The 17576-nt window shown below is 48.3% G+C and overlaps 3 non-coding genes across 3 annotated transcripts; all 3 read right to left on the reverse strand.

Annotated features, from left to right (window-relative positions):
• Window positions 1-4935: 4935 nt before the first annotated feature.
• Window positions 4936-5008, reverse strand: TRNAR-UCG (transfer RNA arginine (anticodon UCG)). Its single transcript has one exon. It is a non-coding gene; the product is annotated as a tRNA-Arg (tRNA).
• Window positions 5009-10198: 5190 nt separating this feature from the next.
• TRNAR-UCG (transfer RNA arginine (anticodon UCG)) lies at window positions 10199-10271 on the reverse strand. The gene has a single exon. It is a non-coding gene; the product is annotated as a tRNA-Arg (tRNA).
• A 5100-nt stretch (window positions 10272-15371) lies between these two features.
• Window positions 15372-15444, reverse strand: TRNAR-UCG (transfer RNA arginine (anticodon UCG)). Its single transcript has one exon. It is a non-coding gene; the product is annotated as a tRNA-Arg (tRNA).
• Between the last annotated feature and the right edge of the window lie 2132 nt (window positions 15445-17576).

Here is a 17576-nt window from a genome sequence, read left to right on the forward strand (position 1 = left end):
GACACGGTATGTTAAATTTTTGCAGCCTTACCAAACCGTCAAGCACATCAATCCGTTTTGGCTGTTCAGGGAGGGCTTATACACTTCTCTGGACCTCACAACATTTTGAATGAAATGCTCCCGTACAGGTTTGACTTGTTCATCTGCATTGTCAAACTCCAATCTGGTTGTCCATAAGCTGTGAAGGCTCAGGAGCATTATTGCATCAAAAGAAAAATCATCTGTTTTGTGAAACGGTAAAAATCTTATTCCATATGAATCTAGGGGCAGCTCTTTTTTTAAGTTCTCTGAAGGACATCCAAAAAAAATGGGATCCCAACAGTCTAAAAACGCATGTTCAATGGTTTCAGGTTTGTGGCACAAGAAACAGTTTGTTGACCCAGGGACGAAAAGACCTTTATCGTGCATCCATGTTTTCACTCATAAGGTATTAGTGTGGAGTTTAAAGAAAAAGGATTTTATCGTTGGTAATATTGGCATTTTCTTAACTCTTTTAAGCATATCGGCTCCAGGGCCTGCATTGTGTGGCGAACGATATATCGGTACAGGAAGCATTGTGTCCACTAAGTCCACGTACAATTTTTTTTTCTTGACATTACACAAATACTCCATGGAAAACCGAACATGCAGCATTCTGTACGCGAGCACAACTTCTTTAAGGTACCCTCTTATCGCACCATTTACATGTACCGAACTTACAAGAAGGTCAGGAAGAAGTCGCCAAAGCCGTACTTGCATTACGGTCCGGAGGAAGACATCATTTTCATCCCGTAAGTACATGAAACGCGAGACAACTTGTCTCAAAAATAAATGCGCCAGGCCAAGCCCACCTTTCTTCACAGAAAGAAACAAGTTTGTTCGACTCGTCCTTTCCCAGGTCGAAGCCCCAATAAAAACCGCAAATACACGATGAAGTTTTTCAATGCTTTCCCGGGAAGCACTGAGCACATTCATCACATACCACACTTTAGCAGTAAGGAACAGGTTGCAGATAATGGCACGCGAAAACATCGAAAACTGTCTCCCTTGCCATGCATCACTTCTTTCCTTGGCCCTCGATGCTTGGTCAAGCGAATACGGATATGGGTTCCGGTAACTGTCAAGAGGTACTCCTAAATACAACGCTGGAGTGGTGGACCAGCGCATCCGAGAAAAGTGTTCAGGCGTGACGTCCCAGCCAGCGTGCCAGAACCCGATGCTTTTTTCCCATTTGATCTGGGCTCCAGTGCAGCTACAAAATTTGTGCACTACGTTCGTTACCTCAGAAATGCACAAAATACAGCGATTTCATCGGCATAAGACAAGATTTTCACGTGCGCTAATTGTAGCCTGAAACCCGTTATGCTTTCATTATTCCGGATGGCCAAGCAAAGTGGCTCAAGGTAGGCCGCGAATAGCAATGGCTACAGGGGACAACCTTGCCTTACAGAAGATCGCACTTGCAGGCTATCAGTGAGTTTGCCGTTCACAACAATCTGAGTCGTACAGTTTGCGTATGCCACTCTAACTCCCTCTACTATTATTTTAGCAACATTTGCACGCTCTAATACGGCAAACAGGACATCGTGAGACACACTGCCAAAGGCTTTTGCCAGGTCTAGTTGTATCATCGCCACTCGGTCATCAAAGGAGTCGCAGCATTCTAGTATGGACCGCGCCACGTGTAGGTTAGTACCAATACTTCGACATCTTATGCCACACGTATGATGCGTGCCTACAAGCGATGTTATAACCCTGTGCAATCTCTTCGCCAACACCTTCATAAAAATGGTGTAGTTGACGTTGGTGAGGCTTATCGGGCGATAAGACCCCGCCATCAGCAGCTTTTCAGTGTCATCGGTTTTAGGAATCAGCACTATGTGCGAAGATGTGAAGGACAGCGGAACACGTTTTTTCTCATAACTTTCAACGACGATGATTTGCAGAATTCGGGCTATGGCACTTTTGAAACCTTTGTAGTCAGCTGCTCCCAGGCCGTCAGAGCCCGGAGATTTACCGGTTGGCAATACATCTATCGCGTCCTCTATTTCTTGCACGGAAATCGTCTGTTCAAGCCGTGTTTTGACTTCGTCGTCAAGTTTCGGCATAAGTGGCAAAAATTCACTATAGAAGCCTCTTTTGGCTTTTCGAGAATGACCCAGCATATCTTTGATGTGATCACAGATTGCTTCCTTCATTACACCACTGTCTGCCGAAACCCCTGCCCCAGTGTTTACGTTTCGTATTTGCTTTCGGCACGGGTATCGTTTTTCATTAGATATCGCTCGCTTTGTTGCTGTTTCCCCTGCCCATTGCTGCTCAGTTCACGCCCGAATAACTGCCGCAGTATAATTATCGGCGTCCATTTTTTCCAGCTAGGCTTTGACTTCTCTGATTCCATTAAAGCATGTACCTGGTTTGGCGCTGTCGATACACGTGAGGTATTCAAACTGTTCACGAAGCTGTGCTTCATTTTGTTTCTAGGCATATTTCAACTGCGTACTTTTTCCAACCGCTCTTATTCTTACCGTTTGCTTAAACTGCTCCCACTTTGCGGCGAAGCTCGACGGTTGCGCTGTTATTAGCTTCTCAAGCTCTTGCTCTACTTCCTTAACAAATCCTTCGTCCTCCAACAGCTTATTATTTATTTTCCATAAATGTCAATTAAACCGCTATTTTCTTTGCTGCCTACAAAAGGTTGCAGTCACCACAGCGTGGTCACTGGAAGCCACAGGTCTGACTTCATACAAGGTGCATAGTGAAACAAGTTCTGCCCACACATACACTCTGTCCAATCGGGCATGGCCATTGCCCTGAAAATGGGTATACTGTGCACAAGTGCCATTTGTTAAAATACTTCCAATATCTTATAAATCATGGCCATGGCCCCAATTCGTTCAAGACCTCAGCAGTCTTATCGCTCACAAATGACCTTTTTGCGCGATCGGCAGCCTGACAGACGGAATTGAAATCGCTTAGTAGGATCATCACCCTGTCAAAGTTTTGGTAAGTCTCAAAGCGGTCAAAAAACACTCTTCGCTCGGACTCTGCATTTGGTGCATACACAAAAATAACTCTGAACTCAAGGCCTCAGTACAAGAAATCAACGACAAGAAGACGGCCGCTATCACAAGAGAAAAGTGGCTGCACCATAATGCCGAGATTATTGTGAAAAAGTACGCAGCCACCCGAGACACCCACAGAATGACACACACATACATCGAAGTGCGCACGGAAAACGGACACCATAAGTTCTGTGGCTTCTTGGCTTTCAATTTTCGTCTCTTGAATTGCAACTACGAGCAGATCGTTGTCTAGAAGAAAGCGTCGGAGCTGGCATTGTCGCCTGCTTGCTCCGAGGTCTCGCACGTTTAAAGTGGCTGCACGTAGTGCTTCACTTAACATGATAGCCATATCGAAAAAAAAGCCTTAATTTATGGTGTCTGCCATCGCACTACACCTCAACATTCCCCAGACCCCTGAACGGGCTCTAGGCATGAAACTATGCAGGCGGTTTCCCCGTCTGCCGTGTTTCGGCTGCGACTTTAATGTCGGTCGCCTCATACCTGCGGCTTTGGACGGCGGCTCGTCTCTGCCTTTGCCGTCCTGGTGAAGCGCCGTGTTGTCGCTGTCGTCGTGCGGGCGCTTCCCCCGCCAGGCTAGCCGATCCAGGAGACATGTCCATGCTCTCAGGGTCAGGAGGAACGCAAGGAGCCCCAGTAACGACTGAGGATTTCACCTCGCCCTCCGACCTCGGCACGGCTTCCTGGGGAGGCGCTGGTTCACGTATTGCGACGGCCGCCTCAGCATCAATTTTCTCCTGTTGCGGTGTCCCCAAGGCCTTCTTCGCCTCGCCCGCTTCTGTCTCAGTAGTAGCGGCAGACGTCTCTTTCATATCAGCCTCGTCCATGAACAAAGCTGAAGCGTCCTGAGTGTTTGTGGACCCGGTGACTTTTGCGTAGCTCCTCTCGCACTGGCTGTCCTTGTGGCCGAACCGTCGACACGCACCGCGCCGCGGTATGCGGCACTCCCGGCGAATGTGGCCCGTGCCGCGGCAGCGAAGGCATGCAGAGCGGAGCCCTCCCCGGCACGACCACGAGAGCCAGCTCACCTGGTGCAGTATGTCGACGAGCTTCACTCCCGGTTTCAGCTTCAGGGTGACGAGCCTTGACGTAGAGCCTTTGTCTGTTATGCCCTGCACTCGCCACCGCTCGCGGGCAACATCAGTCACCTTGCCAAATGCCGCGAAAGCGAGCTTCACGTCGTCGTCAGGAACACTGTGCAAAAGCCAGTGCACTTTCATGCGCACGTCTTGGTTAGTTGGGTCGGTGACGAGACACCGGCACTTTTTCACGACCAGCTGAACCGCACTCGCAATCTTTTTCACGGCGTCTTCATCCTTAAACGTAACCGCCTACACGTGACTCATCCTGTAGGCTCCGATGGCGATGACTTCCGGCAGGAGCGATAACTCAGCAAGAACATCGCGGAAATCTTCCTCCCGGTATGGGCGTGCCCTAATATCACTGCAAAAAAACTGTGTTCGCAACGAAACGCCCTGTAGGAAAACTCGGTAAAACTACCTGGTATTCAGAACATGTCGAAGAAAAAGCAGCAAAAAACCTGTTACCGCGGTCCTGCTCTGCCGGTGACACCGTTCAGACGGAGCTCATGTTAACGCGTCCGTTCGCTAGCGTGGCCGGAAGCACACTCCCAGGCCACGCGGACGGATTCTTCCTCCACTCACTTCCCAACGCATAAAATCCGCGCTATTTTGTACACTCCATTGGTTAAGGAAAACAGGGCAAGGAATATGTGTCCTGTTCATTCCACGCGACCTGTTTCACAGCTCTTCTCAATCTCAGCGATCCCTGTATGCACTGTAGGGGAGAGTGTGTACCCACTACTGTCATCAGCGCTTGGTCAGTGAGCGATGTCTAAAAATAAAAACGAACATGTCCGCGACAGGACTCGAACCTGCAATCTTCTGATCCGAAGTCAGACGCCTTATCCATTAGGCCACGCGGACTTTTTTTCTTCTTTTTTCTTTATTGCCGTCTTTGACATTCAAAGTAAGAAACTCAACAGATAAAACTCGTCAGCGAAGTTTCGACTGACACATGTTAAAATTTCTTAAACTGTGCCAACCCGTCAAGTACATCAATCCACTCTGGTGGTTCGGGCAGTGCCCGATACACTTCCCTGAAACGGACAACACCCTCTATGAAGTGATCACGCATGGGTCGGACTTCAATATCTGCATTGTTGAACTGCATCCTCGTTTTCCACAAGCTGTGGATGCCCAGGAGCATTATCGAATCGAATGGAATTCCGTTGGTGTTATGAACCGGCAAAAATCTTATACCGTGTGAATTTATCGGTAAATCCTTTTTTAGAGTTCTTTGAAGAACATCCCAGAAAAAAATTTGGTCCCAACAATCCAGAAACACGTGTTCTATTGTTTCAGGTTTCCTACATAGGTAACAATTAGTTGTCCAAGGGACGAATAGACCTTTATCTTGCATCCATGCTTTGACTGATAATGTGTTAGTATGGAGTTTAAAGAAAAACGATTTGACTGATAGTAGTACTGGCATCTTCTTAACTCTCTTGAGCACATCTCCTCCTGGGCATCCACGTTGTGGCGAACGGTAAATCGGTACAGGAAGCATTGCGTCCACTAAATGCGAGTACAATTCTTTCCGCGTAACATTACTTAAGTATTCAGCAGAGAATCGAACATCCAGCATTCTATATGCGAGCACCACTTCACGCATGTACTCTCTAAGTGCACCAATCATAGTTTGACATGAGTATGCAACAAATTCTGACAGGTGTCTACCTTGTCTAACTTGCACTACTGTGCGAAGGAACACATCATTTTGGTCACGGAGAAACATAAACCGTGAAACAACTTGTCGCAAATGCAAATGTATAAGACCTAGCCCACCTTTTTTCAGAGACAGAAACAAGTTTGTTCGACTGGTTCTCTCCCAAGTCGAAGACCAAATAAAAACGGCAAAAACACGGTGAATTTTTTGAATGGTAACTCGTGATGCACTAAGCCCATTCATCACGTACCATATATTTGCAACGAGAAATATATTGCAGACAGTGACGCGCGAGAAAACAGGCAATTGTCTCCCCTGCCACGCGTCAGCCTTTTCCTTCGCCCTTGAAGTTTGATCCTCCCAGTACGGATTAGGGCCCCGTTAAAGGCAAGAGGCACACCACGGTACGTTGTCGGTGTGGTGTACCAGGGTATTCTACTGTAATGGTCTGATGTGGCTTCCCAACTGCCATGCCAAAAACCATAGCTTTTTTCCCACTTTATCAAGGCCCCCGTGCACTGACAAAATTTATGGACATCATTTGTTACCTCACAAATGCTTTCTATTTCGGAACAGAAAATAGCAATGTCATCGGCGTAAGCCAGAATTTTCACATGCCCTGACTGCAGCCTAAATCCCATTATGCGCTCGTTAGTTTGAATGGCTATGCAAAGCGGCTCGAGGTAAGCAGCGAATAACCGGGGCGACAACGGACATCCCTGTCTCACAGATGAGCGCACTTGCAGGCTATCAGTCAGGTCTCCGTTCACAATGATCCGTGTTGTACAATTGGCATACGCCATCTTGACGCCGCCTGTTATTGCGCTTCCTACGTTGGAATGGTCCAATATTGCGAACAGCAAGTCATGCGAAACACGGTCAAACGCTTTTGCGAGGTCTAGTTGCATCATCGCAACTCGCTCAGCAAGTCCGTCAAAACATTCCAGCACACTTCGCGCTACGTGTATGTTCGTGGCGATGCTTCGACCCATTATACCGCAGGTTTGATGTGGGCCAACCAGCATTGTTATCACACTGTGCAGTCTATTGGCCAGAACCTTCATGAATATCTTGTAGTCGACGTTAGTGAGGCTTATCGGGCGATAAGACCCCACTAGCAGGCGTTTTTCCGGTGACTCAGTTTTAGGAATAAGAACAACGTGCGAAGTTGTAAAGGAGACTGGTACACGGTTTTGCTCATAAGCTTCGGCGATAACCTTGAGCAGAACATGAGCTATCATTGTTTTGAAAGTTCTATAAAAACACAAGAAAGAATGACATGGAACACACGAGCGCTCGTGTGTTCCATGTCATTCTTTCTTGTGTCCTTGTCTGTATTTGCGCTGTACATTTCCATTATGAATCACCAACATGCCCAGTCTGCCACCTTAGTGTTCTATAAAAAGCTGCCCCCAGGCCATCAAGGCCAGGAGCCTTTCCAGTTGGCAGAGCGTCTATTGCGTCCTCTATTTCTTTCACGGAAATCGGTTGTTCCAGGCGCGTTTTAAATTCGTCATCGAGGTTTGGCATTAACGGCAGAAATTGCGCTTGGAAACCACCTACAACTTTGCACGAATGGCCAAGGAGTTCTTTGAAATGATCGACAATGACGCGTTTGATAACTGTGCTGTCAGCCGAAATGTCGCTCCCGTTTCTTATTTCCCGTATTTCCTTGCGACGCGCGTACCGTTTCTCGTCCGATAACGCTCGCTTTGTTGGTGTTTCTTGGGTCCACTGCTTCTCGGACCGAGAACGAATAACTGCCGCACTGTCCCTGTCTGCATCCAGTCTTTCTAAGTGAGTTTTGATGTCTCTTAATTTTTCATAGCACGTACCAGGTTGGACGCATTCTATACCTGTAAGGAATTCAAGTTGCTCTCGAAGCTGCGTTTCGCTTCGTTTCTCTTCATGCCGCAGTGCGCTGCTTCTTTCGACGGCTTTCATTTTAACTACCTGTTTAAATTCCTCCCATTCAACCCCAACGTTTATCGACTGCGTTAAGAGTACCTGCTTTAGCTGCTCTTCTACATATTTAACAAAGCCCTCATCCTTCAACAATCTTGCATTCAATTTCCAAAGGTCCCAGTTAAAGTGTTTTTTGTTTTCTTTTTTACCAATGGCTGAAATCACGAGGCAGTGATCACTGAAAGACACTGGCTTAACCTCGTACTTTGTACATAGTGGCACAAGTTCAAGTGACACATACAACCTATCTAATCGTGCATGGCTACTGCGTTGGAAATGGGTGTATTGAGGACGAGCACCACGTGTGAAAACACTACCAATATCTTCCATGTTGTAATTGTGAACTAGTGCGTTCAAGATTTCCACACTTTTGTCTCGCACTGTCAAACATTTTACACGATCTACCGCATGACACACGCAGTTGAAATCACCTAACGACACTAGCACTTTTTCACAATCTAAGTACATTTGGAAACGTTCAAACAACTCTTTTCTCTCCGACTCTACATTCGGAGCATATGCACAGATAACTCGAAAGTTAAGGCCAAGATGCAAAAAGTCAATAAGAAGGAGTCGCCCGGTTTGACAAGAAAAAAGTGACTGCGCCGTTATTCCGACATTATTTCGTATGAAAAGGGCACAGCCGCCTGAGGCGCCTACAGAGTGGCGCACGCAAACATCAAAATGTAGACGGAAAGCGGACACCATACCATCTGTCGCTTCTTGGCTCTCAATTTTCGTTTCTTGAATGGCTATTACGTGTAGCTTATTTTCTAAGAAATGGCGACTAAGCTGATACTGTCGCCTTCTTGCTCCGAGGCCTCGCACGTTTAAAGTCGCTACACGGAGTGCTTCTGGAAAATGAATCGCCATTTGGAAAGAAAGGGGACAATATCCTATAGCGTCTGCAATCACGCCAAGCACCGCGACCCCACAAACCCTAAAGCGGGCTTAACAGGACAAAGCTACGGAGGCGGTTTCCCCGCCTGCCGTGAATCGACCGGAATGTTCGGCCGTGGTTTAGATCTCGCTCGCCTCATACCGGGCGTGCTAGGAGGAGGCTCGTCTCCATGTTTGAGGTCCTGCTGCGCCTCAATGTCTGCGCCGTCCTCATGTGAACGCTTTCTGGCCATAAGGCTGGTTGCTGTCGGGGGAACGTCCATGGGCTCAGCACCAGGATGGGCGACACTCACTGTAGATTCCTCTTGCGCTGCAGCCTCATCTTTTGGCGCAAAGTCTGCTTGTACTGTAGGTCCCGCCGGCTGTCCAAGCGTTGCTCCATTACTGGGAAGTGCCACTAACTGTTCGGCTTGAGGAACAGTAGACGTAGACGCCTGCGCTACTGGAACACTCGCTTCTTTCGATGCATCCTTTGCATCTGCCTCATCCATGAGAAGTGAAGACGTGTCCTCACTGTTCACGGGCCCTGCGACGCTGGCGTACGTTCGAGCGCACTGGCCCTCCTCATGGCCGAAGCGACGCGAAGCTCCGCACCGTGGAATCCGACAATCTCGCCCAATATGCCCTGTGCCGCGGCAGCGCAGGCAAAGGGGAGGCCTGCCTGACACGACCACAAGCGACAGCTCTCCGGCTACGCTCACCTGGTGGGGCAGGTCGTCCAGCTTCACGCCGGCGTTTAACTTAAGGGTCACCAGCCTCGTAGTTGAACCCTTGTCAGACACGCCTTGTGCGCGCCATCGCTCTCTTGAGACGTCGGTCACCTACCCAAACGGCGCGAAGGCGAGCCGCACGTCTTCGTCCGGTACGCTGTGTAGCAGCCAGTGCAGCTTCATTCGGACATCACGGTTGGCGGGGTCGATCACAAGGCCTCGGGCACCCTTCACTTTGAGCTCGCCGACGTTTGCAATCTTCTTCACAGCCTCAGCGTCATTAAAGGTTACCGCCCACACATGGCTCATGCGATAAGCGCCTAGGGCGATAACTTCCGGCAGGAGCGACAGCGGAGCGAGCGCATCTCGAAAATCTTGAACTCTGTAAGGGCGCACACTGATGTCCCCGTGCAGAAAAACAGTATTCAAAACAAAACGCCCTGTTGGCAGACTAGAGAGTACGACCTGGTAATCGTTGCTCGATGCGAAATCCCTGTTTCCGCGGCCAGACATGGCCGCTGTTGCCGCTCCGACGGAGCCAGTCATTACACGTCCGTCACGCTCGGTGGCCGGAAGTGCAATCCCGGACGGATTCTTCCTCCACTCACTTCCCAACGCATAAAAGCTGCCGAATTTTGTACTGTTCATTAGAAAGGGAAAGAGGGCAAGTAACGTGCCCTGTTCACCCCACGCGGCCCATTCCACAGCTCTTCTCATCCTTAGCGATCCCTGTATGCACTGTAGGGGATGGAATGTACCCACTATTGTTATCAGCGCATGGTCGGTGAGCGATCTTAGAAATGAAAAGGAACACGTCCGCGACAGGACTCGAACCTGCAATCTTCTGATCCGAAGTCAGACGCCTTATCCATTAGGCCACGCGGACGGATTCTTCCTTTTTTTTTCTTTATTGCCTGACTTCGACAAGAACCACAGTACACAAATACACTTACACGGCACAATGAACAACACTTAACACTATCCGCCTGGTGGGTTGTGACTTGGTCATATTAAAACTCAAAACTCTCTAAGCGCCACCAAAGCCTCTACTCTTTCGAGCCACACGGGAGCTTCATGTGTGAGTTTCTGAATTTCAGTATACTTATGCATACACTCCTGAAAATAGATCCGTGCTGGACGTGCATCAGGATGGCAATTATATCCTGCCATTCTGGAGCGCCAAATACAGCGGAGACCCATTAGCATAAAAAGGTCGAATGGTGTCCCATCCTCATTCTATACAGGCAAGTACCGTATTCCATGAGAGTCTACCGGAAATACCTTTTTTAAAGTCCTCTACAAGATGTCCCAGAAGTATACCCCGTCCCAGCAATGTAAAAAAACGTGGTCTATTGTCTCCGGTTTTTTACAGATCAAACAATGTGATCCCCACAATAGAAATAAATGCTTCCCCTCCAAAAATTACTGGTAGTGTTCCGGTATGTAACTTAAAGAAGAATGTTTTTGCACTTGGCGGCACCTGCATCGTTTTCACACGCTTAAGTACGTCGCGTCCCAGGCCTCCACTGTGTACGGCCCTGTACATAGGTTGCGGAAGAACTACATCGCACAAATCCCTATGCAACTTCTTCCTGCTAACAGAAGACAAATACTCATACGAAAATCGAACAGATAGGAATCGAACACTCACGACAACCTGTCTAAAATAACCAAAAATACGTCCCGATAAACTTTAGGTTGAGACAACAAAACCCGGCCGTGCATTTCCAAGCCTTAATTGGCACACAGTGCGCAAAAACGGATCCCTTACATCACGCACAAAAAAAAAAAACCGGCTTACGATCTGCCGCAGAAATAAGTGCCCCAGACTGAGGCCACCGTCCTTGACCCGCCTAAACAAATTCGTCCGGCTGCATCGCTCCCAGCTTGCAGCCCACTCAAGAACGGCAAAGATCCGGTGCAGTCTCTGTACGTTCATCCTTGCACATGCAACACTTGCATCACGTACCACAGCCTAGACATAAAAAAACAGATTACACACTGTAGCCCTTGCGAAAATTGACAAATGTTGCCCTTTCCACCTCTCCACCTTTTCATGCGTGGCTTGCGTGTGTTCTCTCCAGTACGGTTCGCTATCGCGATAACCCTCTAGTGGGACGCCAGAGTACTTTACTGGGGTCGTCACCCAGGACATGTTTGCAAATTGGTACAGTTTCGTTGGCCATTCTCTGTGCCAAAGCCCCAGGGACTTTGACCAATTCACTCTACTGCCGGTGACTTTGGTGAATTTTTTTACACATGCCACGGCCTCGGTTACACCTTCCCGATTCACTGTAAACACTGCGACATCATCCGCATAGGCCAGCAGCTTAAATTCTGCCGCTTGAAGCTGGAAGCAACGAATTTTTTTTAATTTTTCATGATATTCAATCACAACGCTTCGATGTAAATGCAGAATAGAAGGGGGCTAAGGGGACACCCCTGGCGCACCGAACGCGGCAGGACGATGGGGGCCCCCAAACTCTTATTTACAATTAATCTTGTCGTGCAGCTCCGGTACGCCATGGCCACTCCCTTGCGAATAATGGACCCTGAATTTACATGGTCGAGTATGCAGAACAGGATTTCGTGTGAAACACACTCAAATGCTTTCTCAAGATCTAGCTGAAGTTTGACTACACCGCTATTTGTATGATCACAACATTCAAGCACACACTTCGCTCTATGAATATTGGTAACAACGGAGCGTCATTTGATCCCACGCGTCTGGCGAGGACCGACTATATCTTGAATAACTGACTGTAGTCTACGGGCTAAAATCTTCATGAAAACTTTATAATCTACGTTTGTGAGTGCGGTAGGTTGATATGCTGTTACCTGTTGTAACTTTTCTGCTTCATCATAGTTAGGAATTAACACTGTGTGGGATTTACCCTAAGACGGAGGATATTCATTTACTTTGTAGGCTTCATTATACACTGCTGTCAGTACTGGCACTATTTCGTGTTTATATGCTTTGTAAAAAGCCGTTCTTAATCCATAAGGTCCAGGTGATTTTCCAAGGTTCAAATTTTCTATCGCATGCTCAACCTCTGACGCAGTTATCGACAGCTCCAGCCTTTCTTTCTGTTCGTCATCTAATCCACTTCTTGCTTTGCAAACAGCAACTGATAATATTCAAGAAATGCCTGCAGGATATGACCGCTTTCTCCAGATAACGCCTCACACCCAATCAATCTTTTCAATGTGGTTTCGCTGAGCATGCGTTTTTTCAATTCCTAGCGCTCGTTTTGACGGTGTCTCCCCAGCTGCTACATCTTGCGCCCTAGCCCGCACAAGCATGCCACGATAGCGTTCTTCTTCGAAGAGTCCAACCTTGTGTTTTATTTTTCTAATGTCGTCCATCCACTTCCCAGGCTCTTCGCTTTCTTTTTCGAGAATTCTAGCCAGTAAAGATCTTAAATTTTCTTCCGCACGCTTCTCCTCTTGTCGTATACAGCTTGACCTTTCGATCGCTGCTATCTTTATTTGGTTTTTGCAAAGTTCCCACTGCTGCCATACTTTCAATTCCCCGCTCATCTCTAATTTGCCGATTTCTTCATTTACTTTCCTGCTAAAGATACCCTTTGTAATGATCTTATTTAATTTCCACATCTCCCAAGAAAACTGATTTCCTCTTTTCTTTGTTCCTATCCCACCCTCCACTAAACAATGATCAGAAAATTATACCGGTACTACACTGTAGGTGCTGCACTTTGAAATAACATCCGGCGACACATAAATGCGATCTAGCCGTGCATGACTTGACCGCTGAAAATTTGTGAGCCTCACAGAGCGCCCGCCTTCTAAACATTCCGCCACATCATCGAGGTTGCACGTCGCTATAATAACCTCTGAGAGTGCCTCAGTGCTTCTGTCCCTAAACGCCCGTGCAGTGGTTTTATCACAACCTCTCAGAACGCAATTGAAGTCAGCTATGATGATCAGGGATTTCTCACAAATTCAGTACTTTTGTAGGTTTTGAAAAAAAACTGTCCTTTCATCCACCGCATTTGGAGCGTATACACAAATGATGCGCCAATATCTTTTGTTGTACACGAAGTCAACCAAAACACACCTACCCGATGGACACGCCATATATCCCTGAACCTCAAGTCCCGGTAAATTCTTAACAGAAATGACACATCCCGCAGACGTGCCTATAGCGTAGGACACTACTGCAAAAAAACGAGACGTGAAGCGTCGCACCATGTTCCCGGTCTCATCTTCCCCGTCAATTTTCGTTTCCTGCACTGCCAGGACGGCAATGTCATGCTCAGTTAAAATGCGGTATACCTGGCTCTGCTTCTTCTTGCTTGCCAGTCCCCTGACGTTAAGTGTACCAACTTTTATGGGGTACGCCGAGCCATTTTCACGCAGAAGAAAGAGGCCGGGAACATGGTGCTTACCCTTCCCGTCTAGCGCGTGGCTAGACGACGTCTTTGACACCGGACCCATCCGGTGCTGGTTCCAGGCCTGGCTGCGGGGGCGGTTTGTCGAGGGTTCTCCTCTCCGTCGACACATTAGGTCGTGGTCGGACGGATGGCCGCCGTCCTTTGGTAGTTCTTGCCGGTGGCTCCTCGACACTGGGGGCTTCTGCCTTGTCTCCATCGGCTCCGGTATGGGCGTGTGGTCGCTTCGCAGGGGCAGGGCCACTGGTAGTACGGGCGCCGCTCTTGTCATGGTTCTCGTTCGGAGTCGCGTGTTCGGTTTCCTGGAGCGCTGGGTCGGTTTCTTGGAGCGCTGGCGCGCTAATTGCATCTCTCGACGCCTCCATCCCATTTGTCGAAGATTCTGCCTCTTCAGGCTTCCGCCCACCATCGCTGCTGGAGGTCCCGAAGAGTCCGTCGCGCCTGCGTGCTTTTCGGACTCTCCAATGCCTTTTGCAGGTTCCTCGGCCTCGGCTACGTCCATCAGGAGTTCCGCAGAGTCGTCTTTCGACACAGTGCCCGTAGCCACCGCATAAGTGCGGACACAGTCGGTATCCGCGTGACCGTACCGCCGACATTTCGTACAGCGGGGAACTTTGCATTCACGCCGCACGTGGCCCGTACCGTGGCAGCGCAGGCACTGCATTGGACGTCCATGCAGGCACCACGACAAGAGCCAACTCTCTGGCGACACGTTCCAGGTGTGGTAGGTCATCCACTTTCAGACCGGGCTTCAACTTCAGTAGGACAGTTCTTGTCGTTGAGCTCTTGTCATTGACGCCTTGGATCCGCCACCGCTCTCGCGTAACGTCGGTCACTTTGCCAAATGCCGCTAATGCCGTCCGGATGACGTCGTCGGCCACACCATGAAGCATCCAGTGTAGCCGCAGCTTTACCTGCTGGTCTTCCGGGTCGATGATGAGGCAGCGGCGTCTCTTAACTTGCAGCTCATTGAAGGCGAGCAACTTCTTTGCTGCTTCCGTGCTCCGCACGGTAACCGCCCACACATGGTTGATTTAATACGCCCCCAACGCGACCACGTCGGGGAGCGTACCGGTCTCGGCCAGGGCGTCGCGGAAATCCTCGACCCGAAACGGCCTCGCTCGCACGTCTCCGTGAAGAAAAACTGTGGTGAAAACAACACGTCCTGTTGGCAGTGTCGGCAAAATTACCTGGTACTCCTTATCTTCGCCGTCATCAATCCTGTTTCAGCGGCCGTCGAAGGCCGCTGTCGCCGCTCCGCTGGAGCCCATGATACTGCGATACGATCAGCTCGGCTGCCGGAAGCAGAATCCGGAAGTCAGACGCCTTATCCATTAAGCCACGCGGCCGGATTCTTCCTCCACTCACTTCCCAACGCATGAAAGCCACGCTATTGTGTACACTGCATTGGAAAGGAAAACAGGGCAAGGAATATGTGTCCTGTTCATTCCACGCGGCCCGTTTCACAGCTCTTCTCAACCTTAGCGATCGCTGTATGCACTGGAGGGGAGAGTGTGTTCCCACCATTGTTATCAGCGCATGGTCAGTGAGCCGATGTCTAAAAATAACGAACACGTCCGCGACAGGACTCGAACCTGCAATCTTCTAATCCGAAGTCAGACGCCATATCTATTAGGCCACGCGGGCGGATTCTTCCTCTTTTTTTTAATGCCTTTTTATTGATACAAGCACGATACATTGCTAAAACAACGCGGCCTGCTTCGGTCGGTCACAAGTTAAAATTTCCTGAGTTGCACCAATTCATCCAGCACACTCAAGCATACAGGTGGGTCTGCCTGTGCCCGGTACACATCTCGCATGTATCACACACTCTCCACAAAGTTCTCTCTTACAGACCAAATAACAACATCAGCATTCCGGACAGCCATTCGAGTTTTTCATAAACTATGGAGACCCAGAAGCATAATCATGTCGTAAGGGACGCCTGTGTCCTCTATGTCTGCCGGTAAGTAGCGAATGCTAATTGGTGTTATAGGTAATTCCTTTTTTAGTGTCCGTTGTAAGACATCCCAATAAAAAATCGGATTCCAGCATTCAATAAACACGTGTTCTATAGTTGCGGACTTTTTGCAAAGCAAGAAGCTCGTTGTCCATGGTACAAATATACCTTTGTCTGCAAGCCACGTCTTAACCGGCAAAGTACTCGTGTGTAATTTGAAAAAGAATGTTTTCGGGCTTGCCTTGACTGGCATCTTTTTAATTCTTTTTAGAACATCTTGCCGTGGGCCTCCAGAATTTATGGTACTGTACAGAGGCACAGGCATTATGATGTCTATCAGATCCCTGTACAACATTTTTTTCTTTACAGCGCTAAGGTACTCTAGTAAAAATAGAACCTTAAGGAATCGCACAGAGTCCACAACCTCTCTCAAGTAACCTCTAACACCATAACTTGACAATCTCACAGTAGACACTATAAAATCTGGCAGAGCCCTGCTGAGACGAACCTGCATCATGGAACGCAAAAAGGGGTCGTTCTGATCCCTCATAAACATATATCGCGACACAAGCTGGCGAACAAACAAATGTGGGAGACCAAGGCCGCCATCTTGAACAGCTCGAAAGAAATTGGTTCTCTTAACCCTCTCCCAACTTGAACTCCAGATAAATACAGCAAACACCCTATGCATTTTTTGGACATTTACACGTGACATAGCCAAAAAGTGCAAAACATACCACACCTTCGCGATTAAAAACATGTTGCATACTGTTGCCCTCGCAAACATCGACAACTCTCGTCCTTGCCATGCCCTTGCTTTTTCCTTAACTTTTGGCGTCACCTTATTCCAATAATCAGCGCTCTTGTCATAGTGCTCTAGAGGCACACCCAAGTATCTTGGTGGCAGGGCTGTCCACTGCAAATTCGCGAACACCGGCGGTGTAATATCCCAGCTTCCTTGTCAAAAGCCGAAACTCTTCTCCCAAATAATCTCAGCACCTGTTAGCTGGCAAAATCGTTTGGCGACACTAACAGTTTCCTGAACACTTTCGCGGTCACTGCAAAATACAGCTATGTCGTCTGCATACACAAGGATTTTAACAATAGATGACTGAAACCCGAAGCCATTAATTCGCTCGCTGTTAATAAGATTTCAACAGAAGAGCTCGAGATAAAGCGTAAACAGCAAGGGTGAAAGTGGGCATCCTTGCCTAACGGAGGAACGCAGAGGGACGGCTTCACTCAAGTTTTTATTGACAATGATATGAACATAACAGTTGCTGTAAACCATCTTAAGGCAATCTTGTATTACAGTGCCCACATTCACTTGTTCCAGGACCGAGAACAAGACATCGTGTGCCACGCGATCAAACGCCTTGGACAGGTCTAGCTGCATCATTGCGACTCGGCTCCCGAAGACATCACAGCATTCAAGAATACTGCGAGCAACGTGTGCATTCGTGCAAATTGTACGGCCTTTCACTCCGCATGTTTGGTGCGGTCCAGCGAGCTTCGTGATCACACTCTGCAACCTTCGTCCTAGAATTTTCATATAGATCTTATTGTGAAAATTTGTGAGGGTTTTCTGACGATAAGCCCCCACTGACTGCAATTTCTCTCGGTCATCTGTTTTAGGGATCAATACTATGTGAGCAGTGCGAAAGGAAGGCGGCATTTGATTCACTCTATATGCTTCTGAGATCATTTCATATAAATCTGGGCTGACTTCTTCTCTGAATGCTTTATAAAAAGCAGCCCCTAGACCATCCGGTCCCGGTGTTTTCCCAAGTTGTAGTTCATCTATAGCCTTCTGAACCTC

The sequence above is a fragment of the Amblyomma americanum genome, chromosome 7, assembly GCF_052857255.1.
Source record: "Amblyomma americanum isolate KBUSLIRL-KWMA chromosome 7, ASM5285725v1, whole genome shotgun sequence".
Classification (NCBI taxonomy): domain Eukaryota; kingdom Metazoa; phylum Arthropoda; class Arachnida; order Ixodida; family Ixodidae; genus Amblyomma; species Amblyomma americanum.